The sequence below is a fragment of the Chiloscyllium punctatum genome, chromosome 18 (genome assembly GCF_047496795.1).
Source record: "Chiloscyllium punctatum isolate Juve2018m chromosome 18, sChiPun1.3, whole genome shotgun sequence".
In the NCBI taxonomy this organism is placed as follows: Eukaryota; Metazoa; Chordata; class Chondrichthyes; order Orectolobiformes; family Hemiscylliidae; genus Chiloscyllium; species Chiloscyllium punctatum.
This window is the reverse complement of record NC_092756.1, coordinates 84,942,959-84,956,405: the sequence shown is the minus strand read 5'-3', so window position 1 is coordinate 84,956,405 and position 13,447 is coordinate 84,942,959. Positions and strand designations below refer to the sequence as shown.

Genomic DNA, 13,447 nt, shown 5'->3' with positions numbered 1-13,447 from the left:
GCATTTGCATAGCATCCTCAATAAGGCCAATGCTGTCAGGGGAGCTGCAAGGGAGCGTGAGCAAACCAAGTGTCAAAATCCAGCAACATGACTGGCCTCAAATCCCCCAGCTTCCACTTCTTGGTTCATCTCGATCTCCATTTCCTTCAGATAAACACCTGAGCAGCTCCTGAGCTGTTTCTGACGTGTAATGTGCACTATCAGAGTAAATCATTGCTCTTGGAAAGGTTTCAGCTGCCACTCCTGCTTTCTTTTAGAATCTTGCTCAAGGCAGCATTTTGTTTGGAGTTTTATCATCCGCAAAAATAATCTGCAATTCTTTTTAAAGTGGGTGTTGGCTGGTTACTGCACTGTGTAACAGTCCAGATAAGAGTCATTCTGGCACCCCCACACCACCTCAGTCACAGTCACCATATGGACACACACACACTGATACACACAGAGGGATACAGACACACACACAGACACTGATCTCTCTCTCTCTCTCTCTCTCTCTCTCACACACACACACACACACACACACATACACAGTTAGTCATCATTTACTCACTCACACATACTGATCTCTCTCTCTGACACACACAGATACTGATGTCTCTTTCACAGGCACTGACCTCTAACACATAAACACACAGATACTGACCTCTCTCTCTCACACACACACACAGACAGAGACACTATCTCTCTCTCTCAGACACACACAACTGATCTCTCTCTCTCACACACAGATGCACAGACACTGACCTCTCTCTTTCTCTCTCTCTCTCTCTCTCTCACACACACACTTGCACACACAGATGCTGATCTCTCTCTCACACACACACAACTGATCTCTCTCTCACACACAGATGCACAGACACTGATCTCTCTCTTTCTCTCTCTCTCTCACACACACACACACTTGCACACACAGATACTGATCTCTCTCACACACAGACACACAACTGATCTCTCTCTCACACACACAGAGACACTATATCTCTCTCTCTCAGACACACAGTGATCTCTCTCTCTCACGCACACAAACACACACACAACTGATCTCTCTCTCTCACACACAGAGACACTATCTCTCTCTCTCAGACACACACAAACACACACACAACTGATCTCTCTCTCTCACACACAGATGCACAGACACTGACCTCTCTCTCTCTCTCTCTCTCACACACACACACACACTTGCACACACAGATACTGACCTCTCTCTCACACACAGACACACAGAGGCACACACGGTCTTCCACCAGGATTCCTGAATATCACATGGTGAAGTGAATTGCTCTCAAGTTTTGTTTCCAAATGAGCAATTTTTGAAATTGTAAATTCAAATTGTTTGCAAAGTAAGTTAGGAAATTGAGTTTATGAAAATCTGCTTCCTGCATGTAACAACACAACATGTTCACTCATGTTCTTCAGAAACTGAGAGATAATGTTATAACTTCTTATTGAGACTAAGAACCTAAATGAGCCAAACAATGGCAAAAGAAATTGATGAACATGATTTCACTTGTTCCAACTTTTACTTCAACAAACAAACCAAATCAACATAAATGAAATCTGCTTTAACAGGCAAATTGTACTCAACAGAAACTATTGATTACACTTTAAACAGCCCATACAATAAAGGAGATAAAAACAATGACTGCAGATGCTGGAAACCAGATTCTGGATTAGTGGTGCTGGAAGAGCACAGCACTTCAGGCAGCATCCAAGTAGCTTCGAAATCGACGTTTCGGGCAAAAGCCCTTCATCAGGAATAAAAAGGCTGTCCTCCTGGGTTAACTGACAGCCACCTTGTCACAGAGAGTACGACATTCACCCACAACAACCTGCAGGCACCATCTTCCTCAGGATGAATGCAAGTCTTTCCTTCATCCAGGACTTAGCCTTCAGGTCACCTCCTGCAGTAGTTTGAAGCTGGTGAAGGAGTAATAGCAATGGACCAGGAAACCGGAGGCATGGGCTAATGCATTGGGTTTATAGGTTTGAATCATCATATGGCTGGTGGGGTTATGCCCAATGAATGAAATGTGGTGTTGGAAGCTCACCAGGAATGCTGACTATGGACTGATCTTTGTTTTTTTGGTTATGTTGAATTTGTTGGGAGAGTTTTTCTCTGCAACATTTCTCAATGTATCTTACCAAACCCAGCCTCGTTCATTACTTACCCTCCCCCTATGGCGTCTCTTGCATGTGTTTTCTGTCTCATGTTAATATGTGCTGTTCCTGGAACAACTTGTGCCTCAGCAGATATCCCAGAATTCACCAGCACCCCTTCCACGCTGGCCATTTTGGTTCGAGGTTGCTCTGCAGATTATAGCAGTCTCAGTTGCCTGAAGGAATGCCCAGTGTAGGAGGAAGGATAAAGACCATCTTCACTCTGCCAGGATTAGTACCACCATCTTCTCTCCAATACCTCACACTCAGTCTATCTCCGTAGCTGCACCCTCCTCCCACCAAGCTCTCTCACTCTCACTATGCAATGTTTTAGAACATAGAACGGTACAGCACAGAACAGGCCCTTTGGCACACAATGTTGTGCTGAAGTTTAATCCTAATGTAAAATATAATAACTTAACCTACGCACCCCTCAACTCATTGCTCTCCATGTACATGTCCAGCAGGCGCTTCAATGTCCCTAATGACTCTGCTTCCACCACCACCGCTGGCAACTCATTCCATGCATTCACAACTCTCTGCGTAAAAGAACCTACCTCTGACGTCTTCTCTATACCTTCCTCCTAATATCTTCAAACAATGACTTCTCGTACCAGTCAATCCTGCCCTGGGGAAAAGTCTCTGGCTATTGACTCTATCTATTCCTCTCATTATGTTGTACGTCTCGATCAGATCTCCTCTCTTCCTCCTTCTCTCCGGAGAGAAAAGTCCAAGCTTATTCAACCTTTCTTCATAAGACAAGCCCTCCAGTCCTGGTAAACCTTCTTTGCACCCTCTCCAAAGCCTCTGCATCTTTCCTATAGTAGACTGACCAGAACTGGACACAATATACCAAGTGTGGTCTCACCAGGGACTTGTAGAGCTGCAGCACAACCTTGCAGCTCTTAAACTCGATCCCCCTGTTAATGAAAGCTAAAACACCATATGCTTTCAGAACAACCCTATCCCCTTGGGTGGCAACTTTGAGGGATCTATGTACTTGCACACCCAGATCCCTCTGTTCCTCCACACTGACAAGAATCCTGTCTTTAATCCTATTTTAAGCATTCGAGTTTGACCTTCCAAAATGCATCACTTCACATTTGTCCAGGTTGAACTCCATCTGCCATTTCTCAGCCCAGCTCTGCATCCTGTCTATGTCACACTGCAGCCTGCAGTAGCCCTCTATACTATCGACAACACCTCCAACCTTTGTGTCATCTGTAAATTTACTAACCCACCCCTCAACCTCCTCATCCAAGTCATTTATAAAAACTACAAAGAGCAGAGGCCCAAGAAGAGAGCCCTGCGGGACTTCACTCAACACTGATCTCCAGGCAGAATACTTTCCAACTCCAACCACTCTCTGCCTTCCGTCAGCCAGCCAATTCTGAATCCAGATAGCCAAATCTCCCTGTATCCCATACTTCCTGACTTTATGAATGAGCCTACCATGGGGAACCCTATCAAGTGCCTTGCTGAAGTCCCTACACACCACATCTACTGCTTGACCGTCGTCGACCTGTCTTGACACCCCCTCAAAGAACTCAATAAGATTTGTGAGGCATGACCTGCCCCTCACAAAGCCATGCTGACTGCCTTTAATCACACTATGCTTTGCCAAATAGTCATAAATCCTATCCCTCAGAATTCTTTCCAAAACTTTGCTGACCACAGACGTAAGACTGACTGGTCTGGAATTACCTTCTTGAAAAAGGGGAACAACACTCGCCTCCTTCCAATCCTCTGGTATGATTCCTGTGGAGAGTGAGGGGGCAAATATCCTCGCCAGCGGCTTAACAACCTCTTTTCTCGCTTCCCAGAGCAGCCTAGGATAAATCTGGTCTAGCCCTGGAGACTTATCAATCTTAATGTTTTCCAAAATTTCCAGAACATCAACGTCATCAATCTTGATCTGGTCAAGACTGTATCCCAGCTCCGCTAGGTTTTCATTTACAATAAGTTCCCCTTCCTTGATGAAAACCAAAGCAAAAAAACTCATGTAGGGCTTCCCCTATCTCTCACTCTCACCCTCACTAACCCAACATGCCCTCTACAATATGGTGCTGGGGTGGAGATGGTGGAGAGCGTCGAGTCCCTGGGAGTGACCATCATCTGTCCTGGACCACCCACGTTGATGTGATGGTCAAGAAAACCCAGCAACACCTCTACTTCCTCAGGAGGCTAAGGAAATTCAGCATATCCATAAAGACTCTTACCAATTTTGATAGCTGCACCATAGAAAGCATTCTATCTGTGATCTGCTGTATCGCAGCCTGGTATGGCAACTGCTCTGCCCAGGACCGTTAGAAACTACAGAGAGCTGTGAACATAGCCCAGACCACCACACAAACTAACCTTCCATCCACTGACTCCATCTATATTTCCCACTGCCTTGGGAAGGCAGCCAAAATCATCAGAGACCCCTCCCACCCACCACCCCCCTCTCCCACCTCCCCGTTAAAATCTCTTCCATCCTCTTCCATCGGGCAGAAGATACAAAAGTTTAAAAACACGTACCAACAGATTCAAGAACAGCTTCTTCCCCGCTGTTATTAGAGTTCTGCATGGACCTCTCAAATTTTTAATTTAATGTTGATCTCACTCTCTGTGCACCTTCTCTGCAGCTGTAACATTGTATTCCTCGCTCTGTTCTATTACCCTGATGCACTTTGTATGCTATGATCTGCCTGTACTGCACACAGAACAAAACTTTTCACTGTACCCAGGTACACATGAGAACAATAAATCTAATCAAACCACAGCTGTGCACCCACTCCTGTCTCCTATAATACCGCCTTCTCTCTCATTCCTGGAGGGAAACAGCCCTCAGTGGGGCTGAAAAAATCAAGACACCTGGTGGGCTGCCTGACATCCAGCTCCTCAAAGCTAACATGGAGAGGGACCTGACTCTGACTGTCCTGACTGGTAACCAGCATCATGGCTCAGTGGTTAGCACAGCTGCCTCATAGTGCCAGGGACCTGGGTTCGATTCTACCCTTGAGTAACTGTTGGAGTTTGCATGTTCTCCCATTTCTGCATGGGTTTATTATTATTACATCCCTATAGTGTGGAAACAGACCCTTCAGCCCAACAAGACCACACCGAAGAGTATCCCACCTAAATCTATTCTTCAATACTCTACATTTACCCCCTAACTAATTCACCTAACCTACACATCCCGGAACACTATGAGCAATTTAGTATGGTCAATTTACCCAATCTGCACATCTTCGGATTGTGGGAGGAAACCGGAGCACGCAGAGGAAACCCACACAGACACGGGGAGAATGTGCAAACCCCACACGGAGAGTCGCCTGAGGTGGGCATCGAACCCAGATCCCTGGCGTTGTGAGGCAGCAGTGCTCTGGTTTCCTCCCAGAGTTGTGCATCTCAGGTGGGTTAGCCATGGGAAATTGCCCGTAGCATTCAGGGATGTACAGGCTAGGTGGGTTAGCCATGGGAAATGTGGTGTTCCGGGAGGGGAGGAGGTGAGTCTGGTTGGGATGCTCCTCATTGGAGACTCAGTGGGGACTTGATGGGTCGAATGGCCGGCTTCCAGGGGTGTATCTGCATGTACATGTGTGTAGGGATTCTATGACGGCTACCCCTTTGACTTGACTAACCATTGTGACCACCTACCTGGCTCTGTATCTGAGCACAATAAGGCTGCAGGATGTTGGTGAAATGATCCCGCTATCTCTGGCTGAGAGGCTTGAGTGCAAAAAGCCAAGCGGAGGCAATGCAAGGCAGGGAGCATCGAGGTAGGCTCAGAGTGAGTGAATGCTGCATAAACATGGGAGCCTGGTCCAGCCTGTGGGCTAGGGTGGCCTCTCCCTGTGTTCAGAATGCTCCTGATGACATCCTTCTTCGCTGGTGCCATCTGGAGCGCTCGCCAGTGCCTCCAGAGGTCGCTGCCAGTGTGCAGCCAAAGTTGCAGGAGGGTAGTGAAGGGCTTGCTGGATGCCAATGACTGTGGAGGAGGGGGCGTTCTTTTAGCTGGTGCCCGTGGATCGGGTTGCCCGTGGTCTGCGGTTTGATCGCCGGCAACACGGAGGCCGTTCAGAGTAAGAGGCGAGCTCAGTCCGTCAGGTAGCTGCCCCAGTTCGAGTTTTCCCAACAGCTAGCTTGTTCGGTGTGTACGAGGGACACGCACTGGCTTCCTTGTCGTTTGGCGGGTTTGTTAAAATGGCCAAATTATGTCATTAACCAGGTCTTGATGAGCGCTGCTTCCCCATCAACCTACGTCTCACTGCTGCCCAGTGAAAATCTCATCATGGAGCGAGATGCTGCCTACATCAAGGTGGGCCCCAGGCAGCTTCCTGTCCCACTCTGCCACACTTCTCACCATATCCCACAATCCCTCAGTAGATTCCAGCCTCATCACACCATAGTTGTCTTTGAAAACCTGTCCGGTTCAGTCGTGACATTTAGAGAAGGAAACCTGCCATTGTTGCCACACCTGGATTACATGTGACTCCAGGCCCACAGCAATTGGGGATGGGCAGTACATGCTGGCCTCACCATTGACACCTAAATCCCAAGGCAAAATGAATAAACTTCACAGATGTGGGCATAATAGACTCAGACGTACTCCTGCCACATCTCCTGACCTTGGCTCATAGCAGTCTGTGTGTGTGCGTGTGTGTGCGTGCGTGTGTATAGGTTCTTGTATATGTGTGTATGTGCATGTACATGCAGGTACACGTGTGTATAACTGTACGTGCATGTACATGAATGCATATGTGTGTATGCAAAAGTGTACATGTGTTTATGTGCATGTATGTGTGTGTGTACGTGTATACATATGTGTATGTGCATGTATGTGTACGTGTGTACATATGTGTATGTATGCATGTGTACATATGTGTATGTGCATGCATGCGTGTGTACGTGTGTGTACATATGTGTATGTGCATGTATGTGTGTGTATGTGCGTGTGTGTACTTTTGTCCTAGAACAGCTTTGTTTCCTTCACAAACTGAAGTCACAGTCTGCTTTCCCTGAAGTCACAGCCAGAAATCCAAGTTGCAACCTTCCCTTCCCACAAATCTAGAATTTGATGTCTCCTTTAACTGGGGACTCTCCCAAAACATTCAGGCTTTGAAACTAATGTAGTTCAGACAACAGCTCCCACACACCTTCCCTCGGTCTCTCAGAATGCAGGTGTAATTACAATAGAATCTCAAACAGGTCATTCTGCCCCAGAAGGTTGTTCTACAATTACAGTACCTGTAATCTATATATTATCTCCTTCTACCTACCTTGGTCTTTTAATGCTTATTCTAGAACCTTGGTTAGAGATAAAATAACTGCAAATGCTGGAATCCAAAGTAGACAGGCAGGAGACTGGGAGAACACAGCAAGGCAGGCAGCATCAGGAGGGACAGGCAGGAGGCTGGGAGAACACAGCAAGGCAGGCAGCATCAGGAGGGACAGGCAGGAGGCTGGGAGAACACAGCAAGGCAGGCAGCATCAGGAGGGACAGAAGTCCTGAAGAAGGGTTACACCCGAAACATCAACTTCGCCACCTCCTGATGCTGCCTGCCTTGCTGTGTTCCTCCAGCCTCCTGCCTGTCCCTCCTGATGCTGCCTGCCTTGCTGTGTTCCTCCAGCCTCCTGCCTGTCCCTCCTGATGCTGCCTGCCTTGCTGTGTTCCTCCAGCCTCCTGACTGACCCTCCTGCTGCTGCCTGGTTTGCTGTGTTCCTCCAGCCTCCTGCCTGTCTATTCTAGAACCTTGACATAAATCTATCGATCTCAGTTTTGAAATTTTGAATTGACTCCAGGTAAGGTAAGCTCAAATATCCTTATCAACCCCTCTCTCCATCCCTGGCATGCCCGTGATACCAAACTGTGATAGTCAGTATCCAATTGCCAGTCTACACTGAATAGAAGCAATGAATTCCTACTGACATTTGGATACATAAAAAACAACTTTAAGAAAAAGTTTTCGCGGTATTAGAAATAACCCTTCTTCCTCCAGTTCAATACCAATCGTCCAGATCCTTTCAAGTTTCAACAGCTGTTAAAATCACTTCAACTTATGGAAATAAATATTGTGAAATTAACAGCAGAGATCAGACAGCCAGACCTGTCTACGAAACACAGCCGCAGGAGTTTTAACACCATAGGATCATAGGAGCAGAAATTGGGACATTCAGCCCATCAAGTCTGCTCCACCATTCAGTCATGGCTGATAGGTTTCTTAACCCCATTCTCCCGCTTTCTCCCCGTAACCCTTGACCCCCATGACAATCAAGAATCTATCTATCTCCATCATAAATATACTCACTGACCTGGCCCCCTCAGTCTTCTGTGGCAGTGAATTCTATAGATTCCCCCACTCTCTGGCTGAAGAAGTTTCTCCTTATCTCCATTCTAAAGGTCTTCCCTTTACTCTAAGGCTGTGCCCTCGGGTCCTAGTCTCTCCCACCAATGGAAACATCTTCCCAACGTCCACTCTGTCTTGGCCATTCAGTATTCTGTAAGATTCAATCAGATTCCCCATCATCCATCTAAACACCATTGAGGATAGTCCTAAGGTCCTCAAATGTTTCTCATATGTTAAACCCTTCATTCCTGTGACCATTCTCGTGAACCTCCTCTGGACCAGCTCCAGGGCCAGTACATCCTTCCTGAGGTGATTTTGAGACGTGAATGACTGTGTGGACTCTCCATAGCGAATACAGAATGAGCCTTGTCAGCCTTGCCCCACATTGGGACGTTGGTGGGTATCACGACACTGAGTAGCTTGCATCTGCTGTTTAACTCAAATAGGCAAGGAGGGTCTCTATGTCTGTCATGGGTGGCACGGCGGCCCAGTGGTTAGCACTGCTCCCTCACAGTGCCAAGGACTCGGGTTCAATTCCAACCTCGGGTCACTGTCTGTGTGGAGTTTGCACATTCTCCCCGTGTCTGCGTGGGTTTCCTCCCACAGTCCAGAGATGTGCAAGTCAGGGTGGATTGGCCATGGAAAACCCAGGGTAACTGGGATAGAGAAGGGGTGTGAGTCTGGGTGGATGCTCTTCAGAGAGTTGGTGTGGATTGGTCGGGCCTGTTTCCACACTGTAGGGATTCTCCTAAATGATTCTGCCATAATCAGACACTCAAACTGCCTCCACCCCACATTCCCCCGCCCCCACGCAGTCCTAGAAATTGTCTGAAAAATCCTGATAGAACAGAAAGAGGCCATTGAGTCCACACTGACCCTCTGAAGAGCATCCAACCACCCCCACATTCACGTTTAGACTCTAACCAGAGCACCCACAGAGAACACATGGTGACAGTGTATAGATTCCACATTGACAGTCTGAACCCTGGCACTGTGAGGCAGCCGTGCTAACCACTGAGCCACTCTACCTTCCTCCAATGAGCATGGAAAGTCCCAGGCCGCCTCCTCCTCAAGGCCTCACATGGCCTTGAATTACATTAATTGTGGCTCTCAGTCCCCTCAGCCTACAATCCTGCCTGTGGGATCAAATGGTATAGAGGTAGGGTGGAGTACACAGGCCAATGTCATGTTACTCTGTGTCAGCCTGTCTACATTAGCAGTGCTGCAGCTAAAAATACAGCTCTGTATAATCATGGTCCTGTGGTAAACAGCCTCAACCTTATCATACATTCCTCTATCGACACGTAGGCAATTTCTTTGGTCAAATATTGATTCATTCAACAACTTCCTCATTAGCAGGAGGGGCCTGCGGTCAAGTGTTGAACTGACAGCAGATAGAAAGATCCACTCAGGGTGTGATGTTGTTTAGAACCCACTTCAGGTGTTTGAACCCACTTCCAGCTCTATCCCAGCCCACTCCCAGCTCAGTCCAGCCCACTCCCAGCTCAGCCCAGTGCTGTCCTGCTGACTTCCAGCTCAGTCCCAGCTCACTCCCAGCTCAGTCCCAGCTCTATCCCAACTGAGTCCCAGCTCTATCCCAACTGAGTCCCAGCTCACTCCCAGCTCTATCCCAACTGAGTCCCAGCTCAGTCCCAGCTCTATCCCAACTGAGTCCCAGCTCTGTCCCAGCTCTATCCCAACTGAGTCCCAGCTCAGTCCCAGCTCTATCCCAACTGAGTCCCAGCTCAGTCCCAGCTCTATCCCAACTGAGTCCCAGCTCAGTCCCAGCTCTATCCCAACTGAGTCCCAGCTCAGTCCCAGCTCTATCCCAACTGAGTCCCAGCTCTGTTCCACCTCACTCCCAACTGAGTCCCAGCTCTGTCCCAGCTCACTCCCAACTGAGTCCCAGCTCTGTCCCAGCTCTATCCCAGCTCAGTCCCAGCTCTCTCCTGCTCACTCTCAGTCGACAACATTTAAAAGGCACTTGGACAAATACATGGATAGAAAAGGTTTAGAAGGATATGGGCCAAGTGCAGGGAAATGGGGTCAGCGTGGATGGACGTTTTGATCAGCATGGACCAATGTGGCCAAAGGGCCTGACTCCGTGCTGTAGGACTCAATAACACATTGCTGTGGGTCTGGAGTCACATGTAAAACTGATCCGGGTAAGGATGGCAGTTTCCTTCCCTAAAAGCCATTAGTGAACCAGATGGGTTTTTACAACAAGTGACACATGAACACCATTTTACTTTAAAGGTTAATGAACTGAATCCAAATTTCACCATGTGTCACGGTGGGAGTCGGACCAGAGCGTGAGGGAGATTGTGATAGGGTCCACCACAGGAAACCATAAAGGCGGAAACACGGAGTGTTTCCAAGAAGGAGTTCAACATAGTTTTTAGGGTTAAAGGAATCAAAGGAAGAATGTGGGAACTGGGGACGGAGTTGAGTGATCAGCCATGATCATGTTGAAAGCTCGAGCAGAGTACTGCTATTATTTCCTATTCTGAATGGTAGATCATTCATGCAGGGACTACCTCCACGCCACCATCTCTCCAACTGGTTGAACCTTTTGATAATATTCTACAAGGGTCAAGAATTCTGCCACATCCAATTGTCCCCCTAATAGAGGTGTCATCCCTTTAAATATTAAAAGAGGGTAACACCCAGTTGGAGTGGGGCAGAGAGGCACATCTCTGCTATTGCTCTCATGGACAAAAGTCAATTTTTGACTCTTATGTCTGCATTAAAGTTGAAACGATCATGAGCAGTAAAGTATTGGAGCTCTTGGGGAATGCTCATTCGATTAGGACATGTTATCGGAACGAGGCAGGGACAAAGAGCAGCCTAACCTTCTTTGCCTGTGTTAGATCAGTCAGCTGTTTATCTTACACTCCCTAACCAGACCACAGAGATGTAATAAAAGTGTTATGAATGACATTTGTTTGCACGGTGAGAGGTTAGGATCAAGAATGTACATCCCCGACAGCATTGCTCATGGAGATAAATTCGATCAGGCCTTTCTAAAGGAGACTGGACAATTGTCTAAAAGAGGGAAAAAATATTGGAGGGGCTACAGGTGAGGCCGTGGTGCTGAGTTGCTCTTGCAGAAGACCAGCATAGTTTTGATGGACTGAATGGCTTCTTTTGGTGCTGGAACCATTTTGCGATTCTATGAAGTGTTCTGTAATAACAGAATAAAGGCTATTGGCAGAAGGGATCAGGGTAACGATAGATACTCAGAGCAACCCTATTGTGGGGGAGGGAGTCATGAGAGAGACATGGCGAAGGGTAGAAGGAATCGACTATTCCAATACTTTCATGGTCCCCCATCCGCTAATCCGAACCCCTCCCCAGCACCTCGCACCCCCCTCAACTAAAATCCATATAAACTCGAGCCCATCCAAACCCTTTTCTGACTCAGATTTTAACTCAATGTGATCCAAGTTGTATTTATTCAAGTCCCCTTCCATCTTGACGATCTATATTAGCTCTCATCTCTCTGAGGCAGAGAATTATCCCAGGAGAAACGAGATTACTGAACCAAAATGTACTGCATCTATTCAGAGTGACCGGATTCAGGGAGTTGAGGAATACTGCGATGAGGAACTCATCTCCTGACTCCCCAAAGCCTGTCCACCATCTATAAGGCACAAGTCAGGAGGGTGATGGAATACTCCCCACTTGCCTGGATGGGTGCAGCTCCAACAACACTCAAGAAGTTTTATACCATCCAGTACAACGCAGCCCACTTGATTGGCACCACATCCACAAGCATCCCCTCCCTCCACCACCAACGCTCAGTAGCAGCAGTGTGTACCATCTACAAGATGCACTGCAGAAACTCACCAAAGATCCTCAGACAGCACCTTCCAAACCCACGACCACTTCCATCTAGAAGGACATGGGCAGCAGATACATGGGAACACCATCCTCTTCAAGTTCCCCTCCAAACCACTCCCCATCCTGACTGGGAAAGAAATTGCCATTCCTTCACTGTTACTGGGTCAAAATCCTGGAATTCCCTCCCTGAGGGCATTGTAGGTCAACCCTCAGCAGGTGGACTGCTGCAGTTCAAGAAGGCAGCTCACCCCCACCTTCTCAAGGGGTAACTAGGGACGGGCAATAAATGCTGGGCCCAGCCAGTGATGCCCATGTCTCGCAAGCAAATTTTAAAAAAGCATTCAACACAGAGAGCCCCTAAACCAGGCCCTGTAGAAAACTGAAAATGTTGGTCAAATAGAAAGGTCGTAAGTCAGGGAAAAGGTCGGAGGCAAGAAAGGAATTCCGTATCTCCTGAATAACTTTGCTGTCAGTTAAATGCTATCCTGGAACAACCCTTTGAGGTGTGTAATACAGAGGGAGATCTAGATCCATGTAAGAACATCATAAAATATGAGCTGGATACAGGCCTTTGAGTCTGAGCTGCCAATCAGTATTGCCAAGGCTAATCAGTCGCCATAATTTCATTCATAAACCCCGTGATACGAGAATTCCAAAGATTCACACGCCTTTGACTGAAGGAATTTCTCCTCACCTCACTGTTAAAAGATCTGTCCTCACCCCACTCACACAGTGGGGGCCTGACCCATTGATCTGAGGTAAGGGTCATAAGGGCCCAGAGGATGACCTATACGCTGAGTGTAACATATGAACCGCTGGTGAGGCTGGAGATGGGAAAACCAGACACCAGTAATACCCGTTCATTCAACGAGGCTGGGTTTATTATTTCTTAACTTGGAGATTGTGTGGAAGGTGCATCAGATACACTGTGGCTATGGCATCGAGGAAGATCTCCTCATCTTCCGCCTCGGAACACTTCAACCCCAGGGCATCAATGTGGACTTCAACAGTTTCCTCATTTCCCCTTCCCCCACCTCACCCCAGTTCCAAACTTCCAGCTCAGCACTGTCCCCATGACTTGTCCTACCTGCCTATCTTCCTTTCCACCTATC

General features: G+C 47.6%; 1 protein-coding gene across 1 annotated transcript in view; it reads right to left on the bottom strand.

The window, feature by feature from the left end:
- Positions 1-13,447, bottom strand: part of LOC140489274 (caspase recruitment domain-containing protein 11-like) — a 122,795-nt gene that overhangs the window by 101,151 nt on the left and 8,197 nt on the right. The gene's annotated exons all lie outside the window — the stretch shown is intronic.